This window comes from Equus quagga, unplaced genomic scaffold, assembly GCF_021613505.1.
Source record: "Equus quagga isolate Etosha38 unplaced genomic scaffold, UCLA_HA_Equagga_1.0 114794_RagTag, whole genome shotgun sequence".
Lineage (NCBI taxonomy): Eukaryota > Metazoa > Chordata > Mammalia > Perissodactyla > Equidae > Equus > Equus quagga.
The window spans coordinates 11,407-17,867 of NW_025795707.1; the positions used below are offsets into that span (position 1 = coordinate 11,407).

General features: G+C 48.6%; 1 pseudogene; it reads left to right on the forward strand.

Moving 5' to 3' along the window:
* Nucleotides 1–215: 215 nt before the first annotated feature.
* Nucleotides 216–3,492, forward strand: LOC124232775 (mas-related G-protein coupled receptor member X2-like; annotated as a pseudogene).
* The last annotated feature ends 2,969 nt before the right edge of the window (nucleotides 3,493–6,461 follow it).

A 6,461-nucleotide genomic window follows, 5' to 3' on the forward strand; every position in this document is an offset into this window, starting at 1 on the left:
CACTGTCCACCCCCAGGCTTGAAGGGACCAGGGAAGGAGCAGCTACTCAGAGAGTATGTGACATGAGAATGGATATTAGGGGCAGTCTCTGCGTTTGCTGATTATCTCTCGCATTCTGTGTTCACATGAAGATTTTTCGGGGGCTCCTCAGAAATGATGAACGCTGCAGCCGAGAACGGTGGGAAATCCTTGGACAGGGCTCCAGGAGACCAGAGATGGTATTGGATCTGCTCTTCACGGTGACATCTCAGGAAAATCCCTCCGACTCCTTAGGCCTCAGCTTCTTCTGTGTTAAGTGAGGATATCACAATAGACGGTCCCTAAGGAGCGTGCAAGATGCTGGGGATACAGTAGTGACCAACAACAGGTGTGACTGGGTCCTCATGGAGCTTCCAATTTGATAAGGAATACAAATACACCCCACCCTAGTAACATATTTATAAATGGTCAGGTGTGTGAGTGGAGATAGCAGAGGTTCTGGTTTTCCTCCTACAGCCTTTTCTGGCCAATCTGGGCTGTGGGGTCTTGTCTCTCTAACAGAGCGCACGATGGATGATTCTGTCTTTGTTTCCTCTCTGTGCCCCGCAGGAGGACGCATCCTCTTCCCACTTGGAGGTCTTCTGCCTGTGTGAGTCCTCTGGATTCTGGAGACTTTGTGAGGCAGGAAAGGGCTCCTGGATTCTGCTGTCTGCCCCTAAACACCTTCTACTCACCTCTCCTTTTTCGCTATTTGACTGGCTTCTCTTGCCCTCTCTGGGTTTCTGGAGTTTGCTTGTGTTACATGATTTTTTAATCCATAATTTTGACGGCCATCTTGGATTCGACTTGGGAATTCCTTCTCTGCTTTTCTCCCGTCCACGTGTAATTGACACTACAGTGTGGCAGGTGTGCAGGTCTGGTCAGAAGTGTAGACGCTGAGGGAGCCCTGCTGGGTTCAGATCCACGCTGTATGAGACTAGGAGCAAACCGCTCACCTTTCCTGTACTCCAATTCCATGCTCTGTAAACTGGGGATAATACCAGTTCTCACCTCACAGGGCTCTTGAGGGGATTGAAGGAGGCAATACGGGATAAGCCGTCAAGTGGCCGCAGTTACTGCCCCAGCCTGAGCTCCTCATCTCCCTCCAGCTGAATTCTGCATGAGCATCTCCCTTCACACTCCAAGCCCTGCACTTTTTCCACTTCCCCGCACAGATCCCTCTCACACTGAAACTTAGCTCAGCGGCGCAAACTCTACTGGAGATCTCCTGGGAGGGAGAACGGAGCGGGTTTGCACTGCACACGCCACAGCAGCCCACGTAACAGCCCCCAGAGACATTCCTGAACCTCAAGCAGCTCTTCTCAGTGGCCCTCGGCCCTCACCCTCGCTTACTCTTCCTCCCTTGTATTCCGCTCAGCCCCAAACCTGCCTCCAACTTGTGCACCAAAACGATTCTAGGTGCTCAGCAAAGCTGTGTTGCATCCTCGCTTCAAAGGCACATCAGGACCAGCTTAAGTAATTTGGGCACACGTGAGGAATTCTTCTAAACACACACAGAGCTCTCCAAGGAAAGAGTCACCATGAGTGAAATTTTCCTCATCCATTACACACATGTGTTCTAGTGTCTTTAATTGTGTTTTCATTTTTTTTGTATTTAACCCAAATCTTTCACTTTGTTAGCCTCCTCATTCATGGAATAAGTATTTATTGAGGACACACTGTGTGCCGCATACAGATCTAGGCACTGGGGATGTATATAAAAAGTGCTGCTGTGTCCGTAGAGCTCACACACTGAGCCATTTCCAGCCCACCTTGCCTGGCCATCCTCACACCTGTCCTAGCAAGAGGTCACATTCCCCTCATGTCCCTAAAGCATGATCTTCTTTCTCCTCGGTGGCTGGGTCACTCTTAGTGATGAGGGTGGGCTGTGGGCATCTCTGTGTCTTCCTGAATTCCTGCACCTGTTAGGAAATTTTTGGCCCAGAACAGAAGGAATGCTTGGGCCCATAGCCCTCTCCTGGTCTCTCAGATCCTATCCCAGACTTTTCTCTTCCTTCTTCAGGAAATTCTGGGGACGTGACATAACCTCTGGACAGTCAGTGGTGTGGCGGTGGAGTATGATTGGACTACAGAACATCCGCATGTCAGTAGAGGGTCCGTGGTGCAGCAGAGAAAGCCCAGGATTTTAGAGTCAGAGAGAACTGGATTTTGATCCAGGTTCCAGGTCTCCAAGGCTATGCGGCCTTTGGTAAGGATCTTAATCTCCGCAAGCCTCCATTTCCATCCTGTGACATGGGGACAGCAATTCCCACGTCACAGGGTGGCCGTGAGAGTCAGTGATCATACAGCAGGTGCTCACATCTTGTTTCGGTTTCCAGTGGAGGGTTTCTGAGCACACATCTAACCATCTCAGCCTGGGGGACTGAATTCACACCAGTGAATGGACGTGACCAGGCCCCACCTCAAACTTTTAACATGGAGACCCTCATCCGGGCCTTGCTGATAGTCGTCATCACCCTGGTCGGGCTGCCCAGAAACACGGTTGTCATCTAGCTCCTGGGCTTCCACATGCGGAGGTCTGCCTTCTCTATCTACGTTGCAACCTGGCTGCAGTCAGCTTCCTCTTCCACTGTTGCCAGATTACACGTTCCCTGGAGGAACTCATCACCTCCTTCCATTCCATCTCCATCTCTTTCCCTAGCTTTTTCACCACTGTGGTGAACTTTGCCCACATCGCAGACCTGAGCCTTCTCAGCATCATTAGCACCGAGCACTGCCTGTCCACCCTGTGCCCCATCTGGTACCTCTGCCACCATGGCAGACACATATCAAGTGTCATGTGTGCCCTGCTCTGGGCCCTGTCCCTGCTGCTGAATGTTCTGGAAGGAAACTACTGTGGCTTCCTGTCTAGGGATTGTGACCATGTTTGGTATTAGGTATTTGATTTCATCTCTGCTTATTTTCCTTTTTTTTTTGGTGAGGAAGGTTTTCCCTGAGCTGACATCTGTGCTGATCTTCTTCTTCTATTTTGCATGTGGGACTCCACCACAGCCTGGCTTAATGAGCAGTGTGTAGATCTGCATCCAGGATCCAAACCTGCAAACCCCGGGCCACCAAAGCAGAGCATATGAACTTAACCACTACGCCACCTGGCTGGCCCCTTTGCTTATTTTCTTACTGGTGCTTCTCTCTGGGTCCAGCCCGGCCCTGCTGCTCAGGATCCTCTGTAGCTCCCGGCAGATGCAGCTGACCAGGCTCTGCATGGTCATCCTGCTCACAGTGCTGGTCTTCCTCCTCTGCGGCCTGCCCTTTGGCTTCAATGGTTTCTGCTGGATTCAGAAGGACTCCAACATGTTCTCAAGTTATCTTGGAAGGACTGGGGTGAACCTGCCTGGCATTAAGAGCAGTGCCAACCCCAGCATCTCCTCTTTTGTTGGTTCCTTTAGGCATCAGAGGCTGCAGCGGCAGACCCTCAGGCTGGTTCTCCAGGGAGCTTTGGAGGACACGACTGAGGTGAAGAGAAGTGGAGGAAGCTTTCCTCAGGAACCCAGGGTGATGTCGGGAAGCAGTTTCATGAGGTGATTCTGGATCAAGCAGGGTTCAGTCAGAAGTAGGACTTATAGAAGATTCTATACATAATTGTGAATGGTTTGACCCTACACCACTGTTGTGGGTGCTGGTCGAGTTGTCTCTGTAATGCTGTTGTCTGTTTGTCTGATACCAGAGCTTGATGTCTGCAGGGAAAACTCGAACCCAGGAGCATGAGCTAAAACCCGTGAGAACCAGCCAGAACTCTTGACAATCTCTCTCAGTGCATGCACTTTTGATGATGCAGGAGTTCTGTGGGAGAAGTTGGCTCCCTTCCTCATGGAGCTAAACACACCCCTGGTGCAGGAGTCAGAGAAGCTGAAGGAGGATCCAAAGGAAGGTGGAGCAGCTGCAGCTGCCTCACGCCGCAGAGAAGCCACAATGTGCACGAACATCCTGGTGTCCTTGCACCAGCCTTCCACACGTGAAAACAGTATCTCTCCTGCACGTTTCCAACCACCAAATCTCGTGTAAAATGTAACTTGATGCCCCCCCCCAACCAGAAACGTTAAAGGAAGGGAATTCTGGGGAATGTAGTTCAGTCTAGCCAAGTCAACACTTTCATACCCATGACAGTCTACCCCTTGTCAGCTTGGCACCTGTAACCACCTCCCCAAACCACAGTTCATTGCAAATAAAGACAACAGCGAAGGCACCTTCTCCCTAACATGATACACCTACCCCACATACTCATGAAACATACCGTCGTTTCCCCCAAGGGGACACGAAGTCTCCTTTTCAGCTCTGGGTGATGCTTATTTGTCTTCTAGTGGGTCACTCTCCCCTTTTGAAATTCTGTAACTTAAACACTGAGTCACACAGTTAACTACTGTTAGTACCCATTCTGTACGATGGTAAGGGATTAGGAGAAGAGAAGAAAAGAATATTTGGGCAACGTATATACAAGCACATTCACAGCACAGAACTACTCATACCCGTTACATCCTTGGCAGTTGGTCACACGGCTGTTGCTGGTATTTACACCTACCTTCTTCCACCGCCGATTCCACCTCACCCTCACCTCAGCTAGTTGTGGTTCCTTGCCTGTAGGGGTGACCCAAACTTTCATTCCTCAGCAGTCTGGGCCGTTGCCGGCCCCTACTGCTCTGCTCTGGGGTCACAGAGATGTGGCTTTGAGTACTAACCTGCCCATCGGTATGGACAACTTTCTTGAGATAATAATCCTCCTCATGAGCATTGAGTGGGACAGTGCCTGTTAAACACACACTGAGCGCAGCCTCTCCAGGGCTGCCTTCCTCAGGGGCCTTCACCCCGTGCCCGTGGAGCTTTGTTAACTCTGGGCTCCGGGACCGTTCCCACTCTTGAACAATCCCACTTCAGCAGAGACTGCAAGCAGTGCAGGTAATGTCTAAATTTGTTTGATCGCTGCACTTCATAGGGACCAAAAGGATGTATTAAATGTTTTTGACAACTCTCTTCCTAGATGTCCTACAATTTCTGTCTCAAAGCAATTAAAAGAATTGCAGTTCAGACTATCCCAGAAGGGGGAGCCATCCCTAATTTTGACAAGACGTATAATATCTTCCTAGCTTAACCCAGAGCCTGTCACAGAGTATACACAGCAAACAGTTGTCAAATATTTATTGAATAAATGACTTAGTAAATAAATAATTGAGGCAATGAAATTTTAGTCCAAGCCTGTGCTAAATCTCTATTTAGCAGATTTAGGTCAGCTATCTTTAAGGTCATTATTTTTACCAATTTCATCAGAAAAATTAACTACAAAATTTCTGGTTTGTGGTAGGGTTCTTCATGCCGTTTCCTTTCCATGCTCTCTGTCATAGTCCCAGGCACAAGCCTTCCATGGCCTCCCTGGGCTTTGCCCCGATTCTCCCTCTCTGGGGGGCTCTCTCTTCCCTCGGGGCAGGTTTTCAATGATTATTACATCTGGACCACCTGTTCTTGGAGGGCAGGGCCACATCAGCGTCACCCGTACATTCCTAAATGCTTCACGATGTGTATCTTACTAATTTAGTTACACATCCATATTTTAGATTGTCATATAAAATGACATTTATTCAGAATACTACATTTTCTAATTATTATTTTTAAATTGAGGTGGCTTTAGACTGAGCGTTTGTGTCCCCCTAAGTATCATACGTTGAACCATAGTACCTAACATGACGGTTTTGAAGTGGAGCCTTTGGGAGGTGATTAGGTCATAAGGGTGGAGCCCTAGTGAATAGGATTAGCCCTTTCCTAGGAGACCCCAGAGATCGCCCTGTCCCTTCTACCATGTGAGGACACAGTGGTGAGATGGCCATCTGTGACAAGGAAGTGGGTTCTCATCAGACACCGAATCTGCAAGCACCTTGATCTTGGACTCCCGAGCCACCAGTGAGAAAGACATTTCTGTTGTTTATAAGCCACCCAGTCAGTGGTATTTTGTTATAGCAGCCTGAACTAAGAGAAAGGTCTACCGTATATACCATGAAATTTCACACCCTGACATTTATGTGAATATGAGTTTTGGTAAATCAATACATCCGTGCAACCCATGCCCTCAGAGAGATGTGGAACATTTCCATCATGTCAGAAATGCCCTCGTACCCCTTCCTGGGCAATGCCCTCTGCCCCAGAGGCAGCAACTGCTCTGTCACTGTTAAATATTGGTTTTCCCTATTCTTGAACTTCATGTAAATGGAATCACACAGTACGCACTCATGTGTAAGGCTTCTTTTGCTCAGTACGGTAATTTGAGAGACTTTCATGTTCATGTGCTCCCTTTTACTGCTGAGGAGAAGTCCACTGTATGGACACAGCACAGGTTATCCATTCTTCAAATGATGGACATTTGAGTTGTTTCCGGTTTGAGGCTACTAAAATAAATCTGCTTTGAACGTTCATATGCAAGAGTTTTTATGGACATGTGT